Here is a 12,105-nt window from a genome sequence, read left to right as displayed (position 1 = left end):
ATCAGAAGGTTTGAAACAGTAATCCGACCAAGGAAAAGAAGTCTCGCAGGTCATCCCATTTTGCATTCTTGTAATGCCAAACAATACGAGGTTGGGAATAACCATGAGATAAAGGCTCCATTGGAGAAGAGACAATCACTAAATTGTGAGCTGAGGTGCCTAAAGGACCACTCACTTCGAAGGGTTGTTTGTGAGAAAAAGATCATGCGTGTTGGCTGTATGGTAAGGATTGTCTTGTAGGTAAATGAACAATCTGTGCAAAGTCATTAGTAATTGCCAAAGCGTCAGCATCTTGACTAGCTGGGTCAGTGTGACTAGAAAGTGGAAGCCAGCTGGAGTTGTGAACTTTAAAATCGCCAAGGAAAAAGAAATATATATATATATTTTTTTTTTTTTTTAATTTGATGTATTGTTATTATTATTTTATTTTGTTACTTTTAAGTCAGTATAATCTGCTTTATGTTATTTATACATAATTTTTCTTTAATTTAAATGCGTTAAGACTATTGTATGTATCCTGTATTATATTTCTGACAAGATGATGTCTCTGCTGCTTGTTAACCCCTGGCTTAGTACCATGAAGGGTTTTGTAAATTTTTTTAATGGTAAAAAATTATAATTTTTTTACCATTCAAAATTCCATAAATAACTTATTCGCCTAGTCTTGATCCAGACAAAAAAATTCATACATGAGAAGATTAGTAAGAAAATAGTTCTCAAAAATGTGTCGATTCTTAATTTTATTGATATGTAAATGGTGAAGAACTTTTGACATATTGAGAAAATGCATTTTAAAAACAAGTTACTTGTATGTGTTCATGTCGATTTGTCTGTTGATGAGGGAGAACCCACCCACAGCCAAATTGACAACCCAATCCACTCATTATCAAAACAACTCTGTTACGTTAATTATAATTAAATCTACTCTTGCATATCAAGTTGCATTTAATATCCATTTAAATTTACTCCTTGCTTAAAAAATAGATTAAATTTTTTATGAACAAAGCTGTTGTAATTATGAAATTCATACTGTTCTGGATGTTTCAGGATGGAAATCGGTATTTTATTCACTGAATAAAATACCGATTTCCAAGAAGGAAAAAAAAAAAACTTAAAAAAAAAAAGAAGCTAAATGAGAAAAACTGATACCTTTAAAATATCCACAATGTATGATTGTACCTTTAAAATACCGGAGATTTTAATCTTCCTTGTGGTTTTCATGATACCATACTCTACTGCCTCCAGTTCGCATTTTGCATGACAGTTTACTCCATTTGATCCTTTTTTCCCCCTCCTTTCTATCTTCATCCACACACTCGGCGTCATCTTGAAAATTAAACTCTCCATTGTTGAACAGCTCTTTTGCTGATGCTGCCATTTGAGAAGGAAACTAGTCTTCATAAGAGGGCTGTTCGTCGAAGCCATTTTTTGACATGCGTTTGAGAATTGCCTCTGATGTCTTTACAACTTCTGACAACTGGAAACGCTTTCCCTCACAGTTCCTTTAACATTGGAAATTAAAAAATATTGCAGAGTGCAAAGTCAGGATAGTAGGGCAGATGAGGAACATCTGATATTAATGCTGGCTAAGTGCTCAATGACGGTATGAGCAATGTGAGGTCTCACATTGTCATGATGCAGAATCTACCCACCTGTGTGCAGTAGTGGATCCCACAAAGTATAGTTGTATAGTAATGTCCCGTAACAGTCATATGACATGGCACAACATGCTGGTAAATCATTTTTTGAATGTCAAAAAAAAAAAAAAAAGATGACCATGACCCTTCCTGCAGTAGCCACAACTTTTGCCTTTTTTTGGTGTTGGCGATAACGTAGACTTCCAAACAGAGCTTGGTTGCTTACTCTCTTGGTTGAAAACAATGAAGTTATGTCTCATCTGCTGTTATCACTTTGTGCAGAACATTGAGTCCCATTGGAGGCCCAGCGGCCAAATGACCAGAGGAACAATGGTACATGACATATACAAGATCCATACACCTTTAAACCTCTGGCATTGACAGTGTTCTGTTTCACACCTACAATGTATGCTACACGGAGATTGACACTAAACACACTCTACACTGTGCAGAATCTCAACAGTTCACCTGTGGTTATCGTCCATTGTGGACATGCACAAAAGGAGGACCGCTTGATTGGTACCATAACAGATTTTGGATTTTATCAACTTTTTCCAAGATGGATTTTTACATTCTGGAAGTAGTTACAGATGGTAGGAGCAATAATTAACGAGGTAAGTGTATTTTTATTAATTAGTTTTAGTGTGTAATTTGGACTTTCGAACGTGTTTCAGCACAATAGGTTCACTGCAGTGATAGCGATGACGAAGGTATCGTTTTTTCGACCATTCAGAAATTGCAACAAATTTTTGGATATTGGACATGACATATAGTTCTAGATATATTTTAGATCATGGGGAATGTGTTGAGATTTGTGATTTAATGTTATCCTTATTATTTCAAGTTGCATTCCTTATTGTGAAGATCAACAATGGGCAAGAATTTCTTCCATCCCCTAAACCCATATAACTTGGGTTTTAATAGTCCTACTGATATAAGTTATATATCAAAATACTCCTTAGAACTTCAGAAACAGGAATATAATATGAAAATGGTAAACCATGATCAAACTTCAACAGAAAAGGGACTTAAAAATGAAAATACTGATCATGCCAGTGACTTAGTGGACCTCCCTGAGATTGAGATTAATCAAGTTTTCAGGGAAAGTACTAACAAAAATACTACAAAAGATGTAGAATGCTGCCCCCCTGAGCACTAAAAGGGCAAGAAAGGGGAGAAAACAAGGAAAACAGAAACGAATTACAAAGCATTGAAGAAATTAGACATCTTGACTGGTATAACTAACCCAATCAAATAGGCCAAGGAATTTAAATTATTCTTAGAGAGGACTACATGCACAAACAGACAAAGAGGATTACATCTGCCATCAGACTGCAGATTGTGAACTGTTGGACCATCTTGGAACAAAGATTAATTGAACTTACGCAGAAAATAGTCTTAAAATCAAAGCTTGAAACTGTAACAGAGGAGAAAAAAAAATTATAAAAGCAATTCTTTCATACATATTTTAACTAATGTTTAAATGAAAAAATGGCACAACTAAGCATTAATGATAATACGTATTCTACTTCGGATTCACCTAGTTCGCATAGATATTTCATATAATATGTAGGGATATTCGCATATGAGTTTACTAACTTCTCATATTAAATTATAGTTTTATTCAGTAACAGTAATAAAGATGAGTGTAAAAATTAAAAATGAAACTTTTTTTTTTTTTTTTTTTTTTTTTTTTTTGAGACCTGAGATTTGAGGCCCCCTCTATTTAAGAGGGGGCCCAGGCGCGCCTTGTGCGCCTGTGCAGAAATCCGCCACTGCTTATAATAAAGACTGAGGACCCTTTTACTGAGCCCTCAGTCTTTCCTGGTAATCCAGACTATAGACACTGTATTTCTTTACTTAAGTTGTTGTTGTTATTTGGTTTTTAGGAGCATTAGCAACTAAGTAAGGCCATATTGCTCCAGGAATATGCGGTGGTCATTCCCTGACCTTTCCACATCCTCCGTATTTGGTGGTGACGGGCTCGAACCCTGGTCTAATCAAGAAGCGTGGGCTATGCACTACTGCTCCTTTCCTTTGCTTAAGTATTCCAAGTGGGGTGTAAAGAATCAATTGTCATCCAACATAATCCCTAAGTTGTCATCCAATTATGTTGGATCTGTTTACTATTAATAACTAAACAGGGTGGTCTCCCGTAGTTTACCTTTTAATAACATCATTACAGTCTTATTAGAAGAAATTCTAAGTTTATTATTCATAGTCCAATTCATCAGGCTACTGACTACCCCTTCGAGTTTATCTTCAATTACTCATCTGGATTTCCCCTGCACACACAGCACCAAGTCATCCGCATATGCGACCTTGAGACAATCCACACAATCTTGTTCTAACCGAGTGTTAAGGACCAGATTCCAAAAAGTCGGTCCCAAAACCAAACCTTGTGGGCACTCCCAATTAATTCCTCTCTCAAATTTCAAATGTTGAGAATTAACTATAATTCTTCTATCTGTTAAGTAATTGCTGATTGTCTTAAATAAATCAGGACAGTTCAAAGTTCTCAAAGATTCCAAAACACTGGGGTACCAAAACTATATCAAAAGCCCCTTCAAAATCTATGAAGAGAGCTAGGACATACTTACAATTAGAACAAGTAGCAAAATTAACAAGATAATGAATTGCATTCTGTGTGGAACATTTCTTTTTAAATCCGTATTGACAGGGAAAATCCAATTTCCTTGTACGTTAAGTCTCGCAAGCAGTAACTGTTCAAATATCTTCCCAAAGTTTGCCACCAACAATATAGGCCTATAACCTCTTGGATCAGTCAACGGTTTCCCTGGTTTATGAAGCAGCTTCAAAAGGGCTTCTTCCAAGATCTTGGGAATATACCCTGAAGGAAACATTTATTAAACATATATAACATTATCTCAGGAAACAGCTCAACAAATTTATTATTTTCAATTTTATCAGGACCAGGTGTTTTGTTCACAATTAACTTAGAACACCATCCTAAGTTCAGTAATACTGAATAATTCACTATCATGACAGCCAATATAATTTATATTCTCTTCTCTAACCTTATTCTGCATAACTGTCTCCTCACTAACACAGTCAACCAAAAACAATCTGTCAGTTATTGTTGTGATAGTGGAAAGCCAATCAACAGATTTCTTATTGTCAGAAACAACTGTACTAATTAAATTACAGTAGGCCCTCGATTTAACGGACTAACTGGGGGAAGGGGTGTCCACTATTGCTGAAAATCTGTTAAATCAAATGTATTTTAAAAACATATATTAATAACGAACTTACAATGTACAGGATGTATTAAAATGTTATTAAAATGCATAAGTATGAATAAAATATTATTGTAATTTATACACGCCACTAAAACATCTGTTAAAAATATAAAAATAAAATTACGACAGGGACCAAACTTTATTTTAATTAAACACGTCAAAAACTATGCAATGTAACTAATCGAGTGTTTCCACCACTTTTAAAAAAAAAAAATTTTTTTTTAAAGATCACACAGTTGTTTTCAACGTGAATGTTAGTTTTTTCATTTAAATCCATTTTATAGGGAGAAAAAAATACTTTAAAATTCTTAAACTCTATTGAATAAAAAAACAAAAAAAAAACGTTAAAAAATGAATAACATTCAATATTAATATTAACTTATATTGAAAGAATCAATTTTCAGAGTCAGAAACAACTGTCATATGAGGGAGAGATGTTAATTCCTTGCTGGTAGAGGGTTCTGGTGAAACAGGTCCAGTTGAAGTGGTCTTGAAGAAATCATCAAGCTTTAATTGCCTTACACCTTGGTGCTGCTTCCTTATTACTGTAGATCAAAATTCTCTAAAATGTTCATAATAAGGAAGCACATCAGGATCTAATGATGAATCAATATAATGTATGATATCATCCATATGTTGTCTTATAACAGACAATTTAGGATGAGGTGCAACTGATTCTTCGTCTTTGTCATCATCGTTGTTCTCCATGAAGAACATTTCCTGCAATCTCTACCTCAGAAAAAATTTGATAGCCCAAATCACCTTTATCATTTTCGAGCCACTGTTCCACATCATTCTCAGTTGCATTTTTGTTGCCGGCCCTTAGAAGAGTGTCCCGAAAATTAGATGCCTCGACTCCTTCAAAGTCCATTTCAGGTTCTACGTCGCACAACAACTTTTTCCAAGCATTGTCCAAGGTAGTAATCTTCATATCTTTCCAATCAGCTGCTAAGTTGAAGATAGCAGATCTGATGTTGAATGTATATAAATTTGGCCGTGTCTTGGTGCCTCTTGTGTCTTCTTATTCTGTTTCTTCCAAAACAACCATCACCTCTTCCAAAAACTTCTTCTTATACAACCTCTTACATGCAACGATTACACCCTGATCTATCGGCTGTATCAATGTAGTAGTATTAGGAAGCAGAAAAACACATTTAATTATCCCATCCCTGCTAACTAACCTCTCAACGTTAGGGTGAGCAGATGCATTATCTAGCAATAAAACACCTTTATTTCATGAGAAGGAATTTTCAGCACATCTGTCTGATGTGTGACACTATCAGATATAAATAGGTTCTAAATTTTTCCTTTAGGACAGAAATTTTTTGTCCATTAAACTTGAAGTCCATTAAGTCGAGAGCCTACTGTATTAATATTCAATTTTTTTCTTGTAAGTTTAAAAAAAAGGCCCCAAGGTTCATTATTCCATGGGAACCAAATCCTTCCAAGCTTCAAACTTATGATTATAAATAGCTTTATGGTATTGCTTTTTCGTAATTTTGTACAACTCCTTATAAACCAATGCCTCAGTAAGACTCCATCCCCCGTGTCTTTGATACCTTTTCCTCAGATCAAATACTTCTTGTACAGAAAATAGAAGTACAATACATGTTGGCCATTTCAGCAGACTTTGCTGGGGCATTTGACTCATCTGGTGGCATAATGTCCTCAGGGGTACTCCACCAGAAAAATGCCCCACAAAACCTCTATCAGTTAAGTAAGAGCTATCTCACAGACAGAAGTGTCTCGGTTCACAGAGGGTTCCAAGAATTGACACACCCTAAAGGATACCCGCAGGACTCAATCCTTGGCCCTTTCTTCTGGACAATTGTCTTAGATGCATATTTGGCCTTGGATCTGAGCAGTGGACAGACTAGCTTTTGCAGATGATTTGATTCTCCTAATAAAAGGCAACACAAGAGTGGTACTAGAGTAAACATCCAATGCCACCCTCATGCAACTGCAAGGTGGGCACAAATGCATATGCTCAGGATATTGCCCGATAAAACAAAATCAATACTTTTGAAAGAAAATTTAAACATTAGGAGACCTCTGCAAAATAAAATTAATGCAACAACAATCAAAATGGTACACAAATTAAAATACCTCAGGGGGTTGTTTTTGATTCAAAATTAACTTTGTATCCCTATTTGGCATATCTGGCAAAAAAAGTCAGAAATCATGCAGGCATGATTGCCAGGATCAGTACAGCAGACTAGGAGCTTAAAAGAAAGACCCTGGCAATCATCTATCAAGCAGAGTTCTTACCTGTTATTGCACAATCTATCCTACATCTGTCTTTCCTCAATTTTAATTTATGCCCTCTCAAATGATTATTCTGAGCAAGAGGAAGAATTCCATCAGCCTTGAGCATGCTCAAACCATCCAAGGCTTTATACACCTCAATCAGATCACCTCGCAGGTGCCTAATCTCCAGACACTGTAATTAGCAAAATTTAAGCCTTTCTTTGTAAGAGCAACCCTTTGTTCCATTCACTAATCTTGTTGCCCTTCTCTGTACTCGTCCAACAGCTCTACATCTTTCTTAAAATGAGGCTTCCAGACCTGTATACAGTACTCAAGGTGTGACCTGACCATTGCCTTGTGTAAGGAGATAATCACCTCCTTATCCCTGATAGAAAAATTTCTGTATATCAATGACAAGACACTATGAGCTACCCTTGCAGACTGTCTGTACAATTACTCCCAGGTCCTTCTTGTTCTCTACCACTGTCAGTGTAGTACCACAGAGTTGATATGTCACTCTGGGGTTGCTGCTTCCCATATACAGTACTTTACATTTGTCAAATGTTAAACTTCAGTTGCCACCTCTCAGCATTTCCAGATCCTGTAGCAGGAGCATACTGTCATTAGTGGCTTAACAACCCTGCCAACCTTTGTATCGTCTGCAAACTTGGACATTAAGCTTGATATACCATCATCAATATCATTTATAAATGATATTGATCATATTTATAATATTCATAAATGACACATACAGATTTGTTTGTTTGTTTGTTTTGGTTTTATTGGCGCATTACCTACTAAGGCTATAATGCGCCAAGACCATGTCATTTATAAAAAAAAATTTAAACTTTCAGTGACCTAATTAGTTAGGTCACTATGTCAAGAAGTATAAAAAAAATGTAAATTTTATAAATGAGTAAAAATATTTATTGATTTTAAAAATCTAAAAATAGCAGACACATTGTCATTGTCGGATAAAATCTGACAGTGTATACGGCTCAGTCAGATGATTAAAAGCAGTAAAACGGATATTACTAAAATCTGGACAATCAATTAAAATGTGTCTCATAGTTAAAATTGTGCCACAGGACACACACATAGGAGGGTCATCAACCCTCAACATTTACAGAAAACAACAATAGACCCAATACTGAACCCTGAGGGACTCCACCAATAACATTAGTCCACGATGAGCAGTGTCCATTAATTACCACTCTCTGTCTTCTGCCACTCAACCATCCCTTTATCCATAGCAACAACCACCAATGCCACACTGCTCCAATCTGTGCAGCAGTCTTCCATGTGCAACAGTATCAAAAGCCTTTCTACAATCCAAATATATGATATCGTTAATCCCTGCATCTAGTTCTTTTGTGACTGCATCATAGTATCCAAGCAAATTGGTCAGGCAAGACTTTCCCTTAACAAAACCATGCTGTGTCCGAGCTATAACTGAAGTCTTGTCTAGATGATTCTGCAGTGCCTCCATTAATTTTCCTGGAACAGAAGTTAAACTCACCGGTCTATAATTACTTGTGTCAGCCTTTGATCCTCCTTTGTGAATTGGGGTCACATTTGCACATCTCCCGTCTATGGTTACTTCCCCTGAGTCCAAAGAAGCTCTCATAATTATGGCTAAGGGTTTGCTTACTTCCTTTGCTGCCTCCTTTAATATAACTGGATAGATTCCATCCACCCCGGGTGCCTTTTTTATGTTTATCCTCAACAATTTCTCCTCCACTTTCCTCTCAGTTATTACAAAATCATCTAGCTAAAAATTAATCTACAATCATCTAGAAATACCCCGGTATTCATCAATATGCCTCGAAATTATATTGTCGATGCTAAAGGTGCAAAAGAAATCAAGGTCATTAGTATGGATCATGAAAAGCATCTATGAAAATTTGCTGATGGCCGAAGGTTGCTGCCATATATAATTTTAAACTGCAACACTATACCAAGGAATAAGATCTTCTCCAAAGATGTTATTGTGCATGGATGACAACTGGCTAAAAGTCAACCATCAACCAGATGCTCTACGTAACCCATGTTAGTTCTTGATGTGTTTTGTTGACATTTATTTGAATAGTTAAAGAATAAACTGGCCGAAAAGTGTAGTGACCTGGTTGCTATAACTGGCGGCATGACTAGCCAACTGCAACCCTTCAACAAACCAGTTGAGGAATGAAAATGAATATGAATACAAACCAATGTGAATGCTGGTTGTTGATTGAAAACTTTCTGTAGACACCTGGTAAGATAAAGAAAGCACCGGCATTAAAACTTGCAGAGTGGGTGTCAGTGGCTTGGAAGAAAAACCAGCGACAATAGTGTAGCATTCCTTTAAGAAATGTTGCATCACCAACACTTTAGATGGCACAGGGTACGATATTCTGTGGGATAATTTTTGTTTTTTGTGTACAACAAAAAAAAAAAGTGCACAGTATTTATTCATGAAATATGCAGAACATTATTGCATACTTTGATATGTTCTTGATTGGTGACAAGATTTTGTACTCATGAGCCAAAATATTATGCCCACTTAACTAATAGTGTGTTGAGCTGCCTTTGTTTGATAATTGCTTGAATCTCGTGTCAAACAGACTCCACAATATTGTGGAAAGTGTCCTTGGATATCCTTGACCGGCTGGACTGAATGGACTTCCCGGAGTTTGGCAACAAAGCACTGCAACAGATAAATGCTATTTTTCACTACATCCCACAAATGTTCTGATGGGATTGATGACCAGGTGAGCACACAAAATGCTTGGACATGATCCTCAAACCATTCCTGCACAATGTGGGACTTGTGACAATGGGTGTTGTCTTACTCAAAGAGTCCAATGCCACCTGGATACGTGGTCACCATGTAAGGTAACTTGATGCAAAACAATGGCAAGGTAGGATCTGACAGTGAGGATGGTGGGGGGACCCAGTGATGGCCATGAAAACATTCTCAGACTGTGATACCACTACTGCCGGCCTATTTCTGTCCATCCATGCAGTCTGGTTGCAGCTGTTTGCCTCTTTGCCATTGAATATGCACTCATCCATCAGCCGACTCTTTTCCAGTTGTACAATGTCCAGGAATGGTGCTCCATTATCACTGAAGGCAGTGGTGTGCTTGGAAACACATCTTTGTGCACCCTGATTGTGGTCTGCCATTAACTGGGTGATCTGTCTGTTGTCTCAGACAACACATGTCAACTGCCATTCACCTTGATTGTCAACGAGTGTTGGTCTCTCCGTCTCATCATGCCCACCTATATTATTGTGTCACATTCTTCAAACTATTCTTGCCACACCTTCACTATGCTCGCAGTTGCTGACCCACCTTCCCAGTCCTTTCCGATCCTTTCCTTTCTCCATTACATAGGCTTTGTACTGATAAACTTTATCAGTACAAAGCCTATGTTGACAGGCACTACCAGTACCATCACTGCTATGTGCTGTTTGTTTGTTATTAGGAGCATTAGCAACTAAGGCCATATTGTTCTGGGGATATGCGATGGTCATTCCCTGACCTTTCCACATTCTCCATATTTGGTGGTCATGGGCTCGAACCCAGGTCTAATCAAGAAGCATGTGCTACACACTGCTGCTCCTGCCCACCTGGCTACGGAGGCACCTCTATGTGCTGTGGAATGATCATAATGTTTTGGCTCATGAGGGTACAAGCAAGTACATGTGTGCTGTTTTTTTTGCTCTTAGTAACCCTCAAGACAGTCCATGTATTTTGTTGTCCTGTGAGGACTCCTAGCAAGCTTTGTAATTTCTGTCACTTCACTTCCCAGTTTGCTGTACGTCCCAATAGAATTTAGTATCATTTACAAACAACCTTCTATATCAACCTTTTACTACCATTCTATCAGAAATAATAAATAAATCAATTTCAGTTATGCATCCTACACGCTGTTTAATTTAAAAAAATTGTGGTTTATAAATTTCAAAAAATTAATTGAAAAAAAAATAATAAATAAAATAAATAATAATCTAAGCAGAGGAATAGTGACAACACACTGGTACCATTGCTCTTCCAGTGGAATCAATTTTCTTCCTTCTCCAAGAGCTGTTGGTAAAAATTTAGAATTATCTTCAGTTACTCAACTGAAGACTTTATTTTGGCAGGGTGAAGTCACTACACCAACCTTTCCAGTAATCATTAGTTTACAACAATATTGTTCATATACACATTTAATATTTTTGAAAAAAAAAAAGAAAAACAAAATATAATTTTGCAAAATACAGTGCATGCCACTACTTTTAGCACAATCTGCAAAGCTGAGCATAACTTATTAACTGTTTGTTATCTTAAATGTAATATTTCTATCACAAAAAAAAAAAAGGAAAAAAAAAGTGAGTTCTTAAAGTTGTTGCTTCCTTATTCACTCATCTGCTAACCATATCTCTGAACCTGTTAGAAAAGAATGGTTCCATTAACCATGTGAGGGCTCTAGGGTGTATGAATATATAGATCCACATTTTTGAAGATCATTCCAAGTATGCTTCAAATAATGTGCAACTTTTTAGAGAATTGCCTTGAAACATCTGTGTTTCCATTTAAATAGTAGACAGTTTTAATAGATGGCAGAATGAAAACAGCTTTGTAAATCAGACAACTTTACACCTTGACAATTGTTTTCTAATTCTGGCTTACAAAAAGTTAAAATTCTCTGGAATTCTGATCCAGAAGTTGTTGAAATTAAATTAAGCAGGAGCATCGTTTTAGGTTATATCTCATATTGTGAATACCTTCACAACGAGTTGCCATGATATTGCACTACTTCGAATAAGTAACGCTTCACCTAAGGAGAAGACTAATGTTACTTATTCTCAGATAGGTACCACCACCCAGACGGCACCGTTTCAAGACTATTTGACCCTTCTTCGGTGAGTGGGTAGGTACCTAAGTGATGCAATGATGGCAAAAACAGTTACGAAGTATAACTGTTTATGAAGTA

At 36.5% G+C, this 12,105-nt stretch overlaps 1 protein-coding gene across 3 annotated transcripts in view; it reads right to left on the bottom strand.

Moving 5' to 3' along the window:
• LOC150077285 (FGFR1 oncogene partner 2 homolog) overlaps positions 1-12,105 on the bottom strand; it is a 112,312-nt gene that overhangs the window by 38,877 nt on the left and 61,330 nt on the right. The gene's annotated exons all lie outside the window — the stretch shown is intronic.

This window comes from Mastigoproctus giganteus, chromosome 12 (assembly GCF_048544385.1).
Source record: "Mastigoproctus giganteus isolate SK-2022 chromosome 12, ASM4854438v1, whole genome shotgun sequence".
NCBI lineage: Eukaryota > Metazoa > Arthropoda > Arachnida > Uropygi > Thelyphonidae > Mastigoproctus > Mastigoproctus giganteus.
Note: the sequence above shows the minus strand (reverse complement) of the source record. Positions and strands in the feature narration are given on the sequence as shown.